Raw genomic sequence first — 14,234 nt, 5'->3', positions numbered from 1 at the left:
TAACCTAGATGTTTTCTCATTGGTACTGTATGGATGGAGAACTCTTTAGGCTACTGTAAGAATAAGACTGAAAATCAGAGGCAGGAGGCTCATATCCAAAACTGGAGAACACCAGAAAACTCCTGACTCCAGGGAACATTAATCGACAAGAGCTCATCCAAAAGCCTCCTCCATACCTACACTGAAACCAAGCACCACCCCAGAGCCAACAAGTTTCAGAGCAAGACATACCAGGCTAATTCTCCAGCAATGCAGGGACATAACCCTGAGCACAAAAATAAAGGCAGCCAAAAGTCTCACCAAGCGCATAGACAACTCAAAACTCACTACTGGACACTTCATTGCACTCCAGAGAGAAGAGATCCAGCTCCATCCACCAGAACACGGATGTAAGCTTCCCTAATCAGGAAACCTTGATAAGCCACTAGTCCAACCCCACCTACAGGGAGCAACCTCCACAATAAAGAGGAACTACAAAATTCCAGCATACAGAAAGACCACCCCAAACACAGCAACCTAAACAAGAGGCAAAGGCAGAGAAATATTCAGCAGGTAAAGGAACATGATAAAAGCCCACAAAACCAAACAGAAGAGGAGGAGATAGGAAGTCTACCTGAAAAAGAATTCAAATAATGATAGTAAAATGATACAAAATCTTGAAAACAAAATGGAGTTACAGATAAATAGTCTGGAGACAGTGATTGAGAAGATTCAAGAAAATTTTAACAAAGACCTAGAAGAAACAAAAAAGAGTCAATCAATAATGAATAATGCAATAACTGAGATCAAAAGCACTCTGGAGGGAACCAACAGTAGAATAACTGAGGGAGAAGATAGAATAGTGAGGTGGAAGATAGAATGGTGGAAATAAATGAAGCAGAGAGGAAAAAAAGAAAAAAGCATTTAAAAAAAGGAAGACAACTTCAGAGACCTCTGGGACGATGTTAAACATCCCAACATTCGAATCATAGGAGTGCCAGAAGAAGAAGACAAAAAGAAAGACCATGAGAAGATACTTGAGGAGAGAATAGTTGAAAACTTCCCTAAAATGGGGAAGGAAATAGCCACCCAAACCAAGAAACACAGAGTCCCAAATAGGATAAACCCAAGGTGAAACACCCCAAGACACATCTTAATCAAATTAATGAAGGTCAAACATAAAGAACAAATATTAAAAGCAGCAAGGAAAAGAAACAAATAACTCACAAGGGGATCCCCAAAAGGATAACAGCTGATTTTTCAATAGAAACTCTTCAAGCCAGAAGGGAATGGCAGGACATGCTTAAAGTGATGAAAGAGAAAAAAACTACAACCCAGATTACTGTACCCAGCAAGGATCTCATTCAAATATGAAGGAGAAATTAAAAGCTTTACAGACAAGCAAAAGCTGAGAGAATTCAGCTGGTTTCGTGAAACCAGCTCTTCAACAAATGCTAAAGGATCTTCTCTAGACAGGAAACACAGAAAAGGTTTATAAATTCAAATCTAAAATAACAAAGTAAATGACAATGGGAGCAAACTTATCAATAATTATCTTAAATGTAAATGGATTGAATGCCCCAACCAAAAGATAAAGACTGGCTGAATGGATACAAAAACAAGACCCCTATACATGCTGTCTACAAGAGACCCTCAGACCTAAGGTCACATACAGACTGAAAGTGAAGGGCTAGAAAAAGGTATTTCACACAAATGGGGACCAAAAGAAAGCAGGAGTAGCAATACTCATATCAGGTAATATAGACTTTGAAATAAAGACCATGAAAAGAGACAAAGAAGGACACTACATAATGATCAAAGGATCAATCCAAGAAAAAGATATAAAAATTATAAATATATATGCACCCAACATAGGAGCACCACAATACATAAGGCAAATGCTAACAAGTATGAAAGGGGAAATTAAGAGTAACACAATAATAGTGGGAGATTCTAATACCCCACTTACACCTATGGATAGATAATTAGCAAGGAAACACAAACTTTAAATGATACAATGGACCAATTAGACCAGATTGATACCTATAGGACATTTCACCCTAAAACAATGAATTTCTCCTCTTTTAAAGTGCACACAGAACCTTCTCCAGGGTAGATCACACCCTGGGCCAAAAATCTAACCTTGGTAAATTCAAAAAATTAGAAATATTCTCAAGCATCTTTTCTGATCACAATGTAATAAGATTAGATGTCAACTACGGTGGGGGGGGAGATTAAAATACAAACATATGGAGGCTACAAAACACACTTCTAAATAACCAAAAAAACACAAAAGAAATAAAAAAAGAAATTAAAATATGCATAGAAACGAGTGAAAATGAAAACACAACAACCCAAAACCTTTGGGATTCAGTAAAAGCAGTGCTAAAAGGAAGATTCACAGCAATACAAGCCTACCTCAAGAAACAGGAAGAAATTAAATAAATAACCTAACTATACACTAAAGCAATTAGAAAAAGAAGACAGGAAGCACCCCAGGATTAGTAGAAGGAAAGAAATCATAAAAATTAGGGCAGAAATAAATGCAAAAGAAACAAAGGAGACCACAGTGAAAATCAACAAAACTAAAAGCTGGTTCTTTGAGAAGATAAATAAAATAGACACACCATTAGCCAGACTCATTAAGAAAAAAAAGGGAGAACAATCAAGTTAGCAAAATTGGAAATGAAAGTGGAAAATTACAACAGATGGCACAGAAACGCAAGGATCATCAGTTCAGTTCAGCTCAGTCGCTCACTCGTGTCAGACTCTTTGCAACCCCAAAAATCGAAGCATGCCAGGCCTACCTGTCCATCAGCAACACCCGGAGTTTACTCAAACTCATCTCCATCAAGTCAGTGATGCCATCCAGCCATCTCATCCTCTCTCATCCTCTTCTCCTCCTGCTCCCAATCTCTCCTAGCATCAGGGTCTTTTCCAATGAGTCAACTCTTTGCATTAGGTGGCTAAAGTATTGAAGTTTCAGCTTCAGCATCAGTCCTTCCAATGAACACCCAGGACTGATCTCCTTTAGGATGGACTGGCAGGATCTCCTTGCAGTCTAAGGGACTCTCAAGAGTCTTCTCCAACACCACAGTTCAAAAGCCTCAATTCTTTGGCACTCAGCTTTCTTCACAGTCCATCTCTCACATCCATACATGACCAGTGGAAAAACCAAAGCCTTGACTAGACGGACCTTTGTTGGCAAAGTAATGTCTCTGCTTTAAAATATGCTATCCAGGTTTGTCATAACTTTCCTTCCAAGGAGTAAGTATCTTTTAATTTCATGGCTGCAATCTCCATCTGCAATGATTTTGGAGTCCAGAAAAATAAAGTCTGACACTGTTTCCCCATCTATTTGCCCTGAGGTGATGGGACCAGATGCCATGATCTTAGTTTTCTGAATGTTGAGCTTTAAGTCAACTTTTTCACTCTCCTCTTTCACTTTCATCAAGAAGCTTTTTAGTTCCTCTTCACTTTCTGCCATAAGGGTGGTGTCATCTGAATATCTGAGGTTATTTACATATCTCCCAGAAATCTTGATTCCAGCTTGTGCTTCTTCCAGCCCAGCGTTTCTCATGATGTACTCTGTATATAAGTTAAATAAGCAGGGTGACAATATACAGCCTTAACATACTCCTTTTCCTATTTGGAACCAGTCTGTTGTTCCATGTCCAGTTCTAACTGCTGTTTCCTGACCTGCATATAAGTTTCTCAAGAGGCATGTCAGGTGGTCTGGTATTCCCACCTCTTTCAGAATTTTCCACAGTTTATTGTGATCCACACAGTCAAAGGCTTTGGCATGGTCAATAAAGCAGAAATAGATGTTTTTCTGGAACTCTCTTGCTTTTCCCATGATACAGACGATGTTGGCAATTTGATCTCTAGTTCCTCTGCTTTGTCTAAAACCAGCTTGAACATCTGGAAGTTCATGGTTCATGTATTGCTGAATCCTGGCTTGGAGAATTTTGAGCATTACTTAGCTAGCGTGTGAGATGAGTGCAATTGTGTGCTAGTTTGAGCATTCTTTGGCGTTGCCTTTCTTTGGGATTGGAATAAAAACTGACCTCTTCCAGTCCTGTGGCCACTGTTGCATTTTCCAAATTTGCTGGCATATTGAGTGCAACACTTTCACAGCATCATCTTTCAGGATTTGAAATAGCTCAACTGGAATTCCATCACCTCCACTAGCTTTGTTCATAGTGATGCTTTCTAAGGCCCACTTGACTTCACATTTCAGGATGTCTGGCTCTAGGTGAGTGATCACACCATAGTGATTATCTGGGTTGTGAGGATCTTTTTTGTACAGTTCTTCTGTGTATTCTTGCCACCTCTTCTTAATATCCTCTTCTTCTGTTAGGTCCATACCATTTCTGTCCTTTATTGTTCCCATCTTTGCATGAAATGTTCCCTTGGTATCTCTAATTTTCTTGAAGAGATCTCTAGTCCTTCCCATTCTGTTGTTTTCCTCTATTTCTTTGCACTGACCACTGAGGAAGGCTTTCTTATCTCTCCTTGCTATTCTTTGGCACTCTGCATTCAAATGGGAATATCTTTCCTTTTCTCCTTTGCTTTACACTTCTCTTCTTTTCACAGCTATTTGTAAAGCCTCCTCAGACAACTGTTTTGCCTTTTTGCATTTCTTTATCCTGGGGTTGGTCTTGACCCCTGTCTCCTGTACAATGTCACCAACCTCCATCCATAGTTCATCAGGCACTCTATCAGATCTAGTCTCTTAAATCTATTTCTCAGTTCCACTGTATAATCGTAAGAGATTTGATTTAGGTCATACCTGAATGGTCTAGTGGTTTTCCCTACTTTCTTCAATTTACGTCTGTATTTGGCAATAAGGAGTTCATGATCAGAGCCACAGTCAGCTCCTGGTTTTGTTTTTGTTGACTGTATAGCATTACTCCATTTTTGGCTACAAAGAATATAATCAATCTGATTTCTGTGTTGACCATCTGGTGATGTCCATGTGTAGAGTCTTCTCTTGTGTTGTTGGAAGAGGGCATTTGCTATGACCAGTGTGTTTTCTTGGCAAAACTCTATTAGCCTTTGCCCTGCTTCATTCCATACTCCAAGGCCAAATTTGCCTGCTACTCCAGGTGTTTCTTGACTTCCTACTTTTGCAGTCCAGTCCCCTATAATGAAAAGGATATCTTTTTTGGGTGTTAGGTTTTTTTTGTTTTTTTTTAATTGAGATATAATTGATTTACAGTGTGTGTCAGTTTCAGGTGTACAGCAAAGTGATTCAGTTTTATCTATATCTATATATAGAATAGATCTAAATCTGTAAGAATAGACTTACATACATATCAGTTCAGTTCAGTTCAGTAGCTCAGTCATGTCCAACTCTTTGCAACCCCATGAACTGCAGCACTCCAGGCCTCCCTGTCCATCACCAACTCCTGGAGTCCACCCAAATCCATGTCCATTTAGTCAGTGATGCCATCCAACCATCTTATCCTCTGTCGTGTTAGTTCTAAAAGGTCTTGTAGGTCTTCATAGAACCGTTGAACTTCAGCTTTTTCAGCGTTACTGGTTGGGGCGTACACTTGGATTACTGTTATATTGAACGACTTGCCTTGGAAACGGACATAGATCATTGAGATTGCATCCAAATACTGCATTTCAAACTCTTTTGTAGACCACGATGGCTACTCCATTTCTTCTAAAGGATTCCTGCACACAGTAGTAGATGGATATAATGATCATCTGAGTTAAAGGGACTACTATCAGCAACTATATGCCAATAAAATGGACAACTTGGAAGAAGTGGATGAATTCTTAGAAAAGTATAACCTTCCAAACTGAACCAGGAAAAAATAGAAAATCTTAACAGAACCATCAGAGGCATAGAAATCAAAACTGTAATCAGAAATTTTCCAACAAACAAAAACCCAGGGCCAGATGGTGTCACAGCTGAATTTTACCAAAAATTTAGAGAAGAGCTAACACCTATCCTACTCAAACTCTTCCAGAAAACTGTAGAGGAAAACAAACTTCCAAACTCATTCTATGAAGGTACCATCATCCTAATACCAAAACCAGGGAAAGATGCCACCAAAACATAAAACTATAGGCCAATATCTCTGATGAACTTAGATGCAAAAATCCTCAGCAAAATTCTAGTAAACAGAATCCAACAGCATATTAAAAAACCATGCGTCATGACCAAGTGGGCTTTATCTCAGGGATGCAAAGATTCTTCAATATCCTCAAATCAATCAATGTGATATATCACATTAACAAATTGCAAGATAAAAACCATATGATTATCTCAATAGAAGCAGAGAAAGTCTTTAACAAAATTCAACATCCATTTATGATAAAAACCCTCCAGAAAGCAGGCATAGAAGTAGCATACCTCAACATAATAAAGCCATATGTGATAAAGCCACACCAAACATTATCCTCAATGGTGAAAAACTGAAAGCATTTACCCTAAAGTCAGGAACAAGACAAAGGTGCCCACTCTCACCACTACTATTTGAGATAGTTTTGGAAGTTTTAGCCACTGCAATCAGAGAAGAAAAAGAAATAAAAGGAATCCAGATTGGAGAAGAAGAAGTAAAACTCTCACTGTTTGCAGAAGACATGATCCTTTATATAGAAAACCCTGAAGACTCCACCAGAAAGTTACTAGAGCTAATCAATGGAAACAGTAAAGTTGCAAAATATAAAATTCACACACAGAAATCCCTTGCATTCCTTTACACTAACAATGAGAATACAGAAAGAGAAATTAAGGAAACAACTTCATTCACCATTGCAATGAAAAGAATAAAACACTTAGAAATAAATCTACCTAAAGAAACAAAATACCTACATATAGAAAACTATAAAACACTGAGGAAAGAAATCAAAGATGACACAAATAGATGCTTAAATATACCATGTTCATGGATTGGAAGAATCGATATAGTGTAAATGATTTTACTACCCGAAGGAATCTATAGATCCAATGCAATCCCTATCAAGCTACCAATGGTATTTTTCAGAGAACTAGAACAAATCATTTCACAATTTGTATGGAAATACAAAAAAAAAAAAAGAAAAGAAACTCGCATAGTCCAGGCAACCTTGAGAAAGGAGAATGGAACTGGAGGAATCAACCTGCCTGACTTCAGGCGATGCTACAAAGCAGCAGTCATCAAGACAGAATGGTACTGGCATAAAGACAGAAATATAGATCAGTGGAACAAAAGAGAAAGCCCAGAGAAAAATCCACACACCTATGGACAACTTACCTTTGACAGATGAGGCAAGGATATACAATGGAGAAAAGACAACCTCTTTAACAAGTGGTGCTGGGAAAACTGGTCAACCACTTGTAAAAGAATGAAACTAGAACACTTTCTAACACCATACACAAAAATAAACTCAAAATGGATTAAAGATCTAAATGTAAGACCAGAAACTATAAAACTCCTAGAGGAAAACATAGGCAAAACACTCCTGAAGTAAGTCATAACAGGATCCTCTATGACACATCTCCCAGAGTAATGGAAATAAAAGCAAAAATAAACAAATGGGACCTAATTAAACTTGAAAGAATTTTCACAACGAAGGAAACTATAAGCAAGGTGAAAAGACACCTTTCAGGATGGGGAATATAATAGCAAATGAAGCAACTGACAAATAATTAATCTCAAAAATATACAAGCAACTCCTGCAGCTCAATTCCAGAAAAATAAGCGACCCAATCAAAAAATGGGCCAAAGAACTAAATAGACATTTCTCTGAAGACATACAGATGGCTAACAAACACATGAAAAGATGCTCAACATCACTCATTATCAGAGAAATGTAAAAAAAGTGCAAATCATTGGTACCACAATGAGGTACCATCTCCCGCCAGCCAGAATGGCTGCTTTCAAAATGTCTACAAACAATAAATGCTGGAGAGGGTGCAGAGAAAGAGGAACCCTCTTACACTGTTGGTGGGAATGCAAGCTAGTACAGTCACTATGGAGAACAGTGTGGAGATTCCTTAAAAACCTGCAAATAGAAGTGACATACGACCCAGCAATCCCACTGCTGGTACACACCGAGGAAACCAGAATTGAAAGAGACACGTGTACCCCAATGTTCATCGCAGCACTGTTTAAAATAGCTAAGACATGGAAGCAACCTAGATGTCCATTGGCAAATGAATGGTTAAGAAAGCTGTGGTACACATACACAATGAAATATTACCCAGCTATTAAAAAGAATGCATTTGAATCAGTTCTAATGAGGTGAATGAGTGTGGAGCCTATTATACAGAGTGAAGTAAGTCAGAAAGAAAAGCACCAATACAGTATATTAATGCATATATATGGAATTTAGAAAGATGGTAATGATGACCCTATATGCTAGACAGCAAAAGAGACACAGATGTAAACAACAGACTTTTGGACTCTGTGGGAGAAGGTGAGGGTAGGATGATTTGAGAGAATAGCAATGAAATATGTATATTATCATATGTGAAACAGATCACCAGTCCAGGTTCAATGCATGAGGAAGGGTGCTCAAGGCTGGTGCACTGGGATGACCCTGAGGGATGGGATGGGGAGGGAGGTGGGTAGGAGGGTCAGGATGGTGAACACATGCGCACCCATGGGTGATTCATGTCAACGTATGGCATAAATAACCACAATATTGTAAAGTAATAGGCCTCCAATTAAAATAAATTAAAAAAATAAACATAAGAAGCTAAAGTTGTTAATTAAAACTATTCAAAATGTTTTAATTTAAAGAATAAAATGTGATGCCAAGAATTTCTCATTTTAGTATTAAGTTCTGTGTTTTCCCTTGCAAGGTATTTTTAAATATTTTTTTGTTTGTTTTGCTCTTTTGTATCATTTTTAACCCTTTCTAGGTAGTGCAGCTGTTAAGAATTCTACTGCAGTACAGCAGGCACAAGAGACACAGGTTCCCTCCCTGGATTGGAAAGATCCTCTGCAGGAAGAAATGGCAACCCACTCCAGTATTCTTGCCTGAAAAACCCCTGAAAAAAGCCCAGACAGGGAAGCCTGGTGGGCTACAGTCCATGGGACCACAAACTGCCAGACATGACTGAGCACACACATCACATCAAGGTAGCTGACAAATTTGTTAAGCTAAACTGGAGTTACTGTATTTTTTTAGTGGCAAACGTCAAACTCTGGGTTGAGAAGATTGCCTGAAAGAGGGCATGACAGCCCACTCCAGTATTCTTGCCTGGAGAATCCCATGGATGGAGGAGCCTGGCAGGCTACAGTCCATGGGGCTGCAAAGAGTCAGACACAACTGAAGTGACAAACTTCAGAAATTAATCTTTAGAGTTAAGATCATCAGTGATAGCAAAGAGAAGTCTGAATATGAATTAAAAATTGCTTCTAATCACTAATGACCTTACAAACTGCTAATATATCAACAATTTAGAAAATCACTCTAGAAAATTGCACTGGTCTTGTGTATTTTCCTCAGTGGATTGGTGCAGAGAAGATCCTTGGAAATCTGGAGTAACCCTGCAGAGTGATACAAGGACCTCACAATTTTTCAGTAATACTTAACCTTGCTTTAGTGTGTATGAAACTTTATATGCTGGATTAAATTGAGAATACAGGCTTAAAAATCTTACTTGAATCTTTCAGTTGTTTGAGGAATGCTGAAACATGTTATTACTTATAAACTCTGTCCAGAGTTTAGTAAATACTTTAACATCCATGTGTTGTTTTTCTTTCTGTGAAAAACTTATCTGATGGGCTTTTTAAAATTCCTTAAATAGGTTCAGTAGAAATCTAACCAAATACACAATTAGTGGTAGATTATTTCATCTTTCAAAGAATGAAAAGATAGCATTTGTCTCATTAGACATTAAAACATATGGCATAGACACTGCAAATTAGACTCTGTCTGTCCTGTAATGGCATATAAGCCATCTCAGGTTTTAACTCAAGATCAAGAAGTTAGGCTGAACTATATTAAAAGGCTGTTCTGGGTACTGTCAGGTAGGGTAGATGTTAATGGAAGTGAGAGTCCTAACATGTGACTATACTGGGTGGTTCCTCCTATAAATCTATGTATTAACTGTGTGACTGGTCTTGAATATTTCCCTCAGGGGATGGATTGGTGCAGAGAGCATCCTTGGAAATCTGGAGTAACCCTGCATAGCAATACAAAGGACCTAAACATTTTTAAATTTTGACTTCTTTTGCCCTATTCCATTCTCCAGCTCTATATTGGTAGAGGATTTGCAAATCAATCTGTTTACAAGATGGTTTACAGGAAGTAAACAGACATGTTTTAGTGCACATGCATTCAGTTCAGCTCAGTTCAGTCGCTCAGTCGTGTCCGACTCTTTGCGACCCCATGAATTGCAGCACGCCAGGCCTCCTTGTCCATCACCAACTCCCGCAGTTTACTCAAACCCATGTCCATCGAGTCGGTGATGCCATCCAGCCATCTCATCTTCTATCGTCCCCTTCTCCTCCTGCCCCCAATCCCTCCCAGCATCAGGGTCTTTTCAAATGAGTCAACTCTTCACATGAGGTGGCCAAAGTATTGGAGTTTCAGCTTCAACATCAGTCCTTCCAATGAACTCCCAGGACTGATCTCCTTTAGGATGGACTGGTTGGATCTCCTTGCAGTCCAAGGGACTCTCAAGAGTCTTCTCCAACACTACAGTTCAAAAGCATCAATTTTTCGCATATGCATTAAGAGTAGATAAAAATGAAATAGTATGAGCATTCCACAACATTTGAGTTAGATGTAATTTGACATATATATAGAAGATAATTTTAAAGTAAGCTTATCTATAAGAACTCTATTTTGGAAGTGGTTCATAGTCTTAAACATTCCTATCAGTTCAATTAAGTTGCTCTGTCATGTTCGACTTTTTGCGGTCCCATGGAATGCAGCTCGCCAGGCTTCCTTGTCCTTCACCATCTCCCAGAACTTATTCAAGCTCATGCCCACTGAGTCAATGATGCCATCCAATCATCTCACCCTCTGTCATCCCCTTATCCTCCTGCCTTCAATCTGTCCCAGCATCAGCGTTTTTTCCAATGAGTCTGCACTTCTCATCAGGTGGTCAAAGTATTGGAACTTCAGCTTCAGCATCAGTCCTTCCAATGAATATTCAGGGTTGAATTCCTTTAGGTTGACTGGTTTGATCTCCTTGCAGTCCAAGGGACTCACAAGAGTCTTCTCCAACACCACTGTTCAAAGCATCAGTTCTTCAGCACTCAGCCTTCAATATGGTCCAACTCTCGCATCCATACATGACTACTGCAAAAACCATAGCTTTGACTGTTCAGAGCTTTGTCGGTAAAGTAATGTCTCTGCTTTTTAATACACTGTCTAGGTTTGTCATTGTTTTTCTTTCAAGGAGCAAGCATCTTTTTTTAATTTATTTTTTATTGAAGGATAATTGCTTTACAGAATTTTGTTGTTTTCTGTCAAATCTCAACATGAATCAGACATAGGTGTCTATAGGGCAGCAATGGAGAAACTCTTCCCTGGTGGCTCAGACAGTAAAGCGTCTGCCTACAATGCGGGAGACCCGGGTTCAATCCCTGGGTTGGGAAGATCTCCTGGAGAAGAAAATGGCAACCCACTCCAGTATTCTTGTCTGGAAAATCCCATGGACGGAGGAACCTGGTAGGCTACAGTCCATGGGGTAGCAAAGAATCAGACATGACTGAGCAACTTCACATTCTTTCTTTCTTTCTTAATGAAGAAACAGACATAGATAATAGACTTATGGACATGGGGAGAGGGGAGGAGAGGTTGAGATGTATGGAAGAGTAACATGGAAACTTACATTACTATATGTAAAACAGAATTTGCTGTATGGGAATGCCAAATTTGCCAATGGGAATTTGCTGTATGTCTCAGGAAACTCAAACAGGGTCTCTGTATCAACCTAGTGGGGTGGGATGGGGAGGGAGGTTCGAAAGGGAAGAGATATGTAAAAACCTAAGGAGCAAGCATCTTAATTTCATGGTTTCAGTTTACCATCCACAGTGATTTTGAATCCCAAGAAAATAAAGTCAGCCACTGTTTCCCCATCTATTTGCCAAGAAGGGATGGGACCCAATGCCATGATCTTCATTTTTGAATGTTGAGTTTTAAGCCAGGTTTTTCACTGTCTTATTTCAGCTTCATCAAGAGGTTCTTTAGTTCCTCTTCACTTTCTTCTATAAGAGTGGTGTCATCTGCATATCTGAGGTTATCGATATTTCTCCCCACAACCTTAATTCTAGCATGTGCTTCATTCAGCCCAGCATTTCACCTGATATACTCTGCATATAAATTAAATAAGTAGGGTGATTATTCAGCCTTGATGTACTCCTTTCTCAATTTGGAACCAGTCTTTTGTTCCATGTTCGGTTATGACTCTTGCTTCTTGAGCTACATACAGGTTTCACAGAAGGCAGGTAAGGTGGTCTGGTATTCCTGGCTCTTTAAGAATTTTCCAGTTTGTTGTGATCCACACAATCAAAGGCTTTAGCATAGTCAATGAAGCAGAAGTACATGTTCTTCTGGAAATCTCACTAACTTTGTTCATAGTGATGTTTCCTAAGGCCCACTTGACTTCACACTCCAGGATGTCTGGCTCTCAGTGAGTGACACGTCATCATGGCTATTTGGATGACTAACATCTTCTTTGTATAGTTCTTCAGTGTATTCTTAATATCTTCTGCTTCTGTTAGGTCCGTACCATTTCTATCCTTTATTGGTTCATCTTTGCATGAAATGTTCCATTGGTATCTCTAATTTTCTTGAAGAGATCTCTAGCCTTTCCTCTTCTATAGTTGACCTATATTTCTTTGCTTTGTTCACTTAAGAGGGTTTCCTCTCTCTTTGCTATTCTTTGGAACTCTGAAGTCAGATGCATATAGCATTCCTATAATGATTTATGTTTGATGTAAACTTGGTAAAATGATTAACATTGCAGTAGGAAAGAATGTCTTTAGTCAATGACATTTTAACTCCACTTTAAACACAATCAAGGTGACTGGTCATCAGTAAATATCAGTACAGACTGCTCTGAATACCATGAAGTATAAAAATTACAAGCTTTTCAACTTAATTGTTTTCATTAGGGGAATAAAAGCAAAGTATGCAATCTGTTCTAAGGAAAAAAGTTGGGTTGTGATTAGTCAGCCACAAAAACAAATAAAATAATGTCATTTCAGCAACATGGATGGATCCAGAGATTGTCTTACTGAGTGAAGTTAGTCAGAGAAAGACAAATATCATATGATATTACTTACATGTGGAATTTAAAAAAAATGATACAGATGAACTTATATGCAAAACCGAAATACACCCACAGATACAGAAAACAAACATAGTTACTAAAGGGGAAAGCTTGGGGAGGGATAAATTAGGAGTTTGGGATTAGCATATACAGACTATATAAATAAAACACTTAAAAACAAGGCCCGACTGCATAGCACAGGGAACTATACTTGATATTTTGTGATAACCTATACATGAAAAGAATCTTAAAAAAAAAATATATATATATATATATATGTATAACTTAATCACTTCGTTGTATAACTGAAACTAATCCAACATTGTAGATAAAGTATACTTCAATTTAAAAATTTTAAAAACCCTCATTAAAGTAAGTCAATGATAATCAGCAAAGAGAAAGCACACACACTGGCATGCTTAAGTACAATTTGTGTTGAATATACCAGCTATGTCACAGAAAGGAGTAGAACTATTCTGGATATGTGTGTATATAAATTATCATTATATATTTAATAATTAATAATTAATATAATCTGTATTAATGTATCAGAAAAGGAAATGGAAACCCACTTCAATATTCTTGCCTAGAGAATCCCATGAACAGAGGAACCTAGAGGGCTACAGTCCATTGGGTCACAATGGTCAGCCACTACTTAGCAACAAAACAGCCAAAAAATATTAAGATATCGACTTCCCAGGTGGCAAAGCAATAAAGAATCCACCTGACAATGCAGGAGACACAAGAGATGCATCTTTGCTTCCTGGGGCAGGAAGATCCCCTGGAGAAGGAAATGGCAATCCACTCCAGTATTTACTGCCTGGAAATCCCATGGGCAGAGGAGACTGGTGGGCTACAGTCCATGGGATCGCAAAGAGGCAGATACGAGTGAGTGAGCACACACACATATTAATTAATATATCATTATATATTATTAGTATTGGGCATTGATATTATTGATTATTATTAATCATTATTAATAACATATATATTTAAACTATAGAGGTAACTGATAGAC

General features: G+C 38.3%; 1 long non-coding RNA gene across 1 annotated transcript; it reads left to right on the top strand.

Moving 5' to 3' along the window:
- The first annotated feature begins 5,106 nt into the window (after positions 1 to 5,106).
- On the top strand, positions 5,107 to 5,575 carry LOC122686173. The gene is made up of 2 exons (XR_006338640.1): positions 5,107 to 5,157; positions 5,463 to 5,575. It is a non-coding gene; the product is annotated as an uncharacterized LOC122686173 (long non-coding RNA).
- Positions 5,576 to 14,234: the final 8,659 nt, after the last annotated feature.

The sequence above is a fragment of the Cervus elaphus genome, chromosome 29 (assembly GCF_910594005.1).
Source record: "Cervus elaphus chromosome 29, mCerEla1.1, whole genome shotgun sequence".
Classification (NCBI taxonomy): Eukaryota; Metazoa; Chordata; class Mammalia; order Artiodactyla; family Cervidae; genus Cervus; species Cervus elaphus.
This window is presented reverse-complemented; position numbering and strand designations above follow the sequence as displayed.